Source organism: Eimeria mitis, genomic scaffold (assembly GCF_000499745.2).
Source record: "Eimeria mitis Houghton genomic scaffold, Emh_scaff7818, whole genome shotgun sequence".
Taxonomy (NCBI): domain Eukaryota; phylum Apicomplexa; class Conoidasida; order Eucoccidiorida; family Eimeriidae; genus Eimeria; species Eimeria mitis.
In genome coordinates, this window is record NW_013575741.1 from 1 (window position 1) to 377 (window position 377).

Here is a 377-nt window from a genome sequence, read left to right on the forward strand (position 1 = left end):
TATATATATATATATATATATACGATGAGACAGATCGAGGAGAGATATAGCTACTTATTATTTAAGGAGACAGAAAAGGAGACAGAAAAGAAGACAATAAAAGGAGACAGTAAAAGGAGACAATAAAAAATAAAAGGAGACAGTAAAAAGAGACAGTAAACAATAAAAGGAGACAGAAAAGGAGAAATCAAAAGGAGAGATAAAAAGGAAAAATAAAAAGGAGACAATAAAAGGAGCCAGAAGCAGTACAAGTAAAAAGGAGACAGAAAAGGAGAAACAAAAGGAGAAATAAGAAGGAGACAGTTTTATTAGTTTATTTATTTATTTATTTATTTATTTATTTATTTATTTATTTATTTATTTATTTATTTATTTAT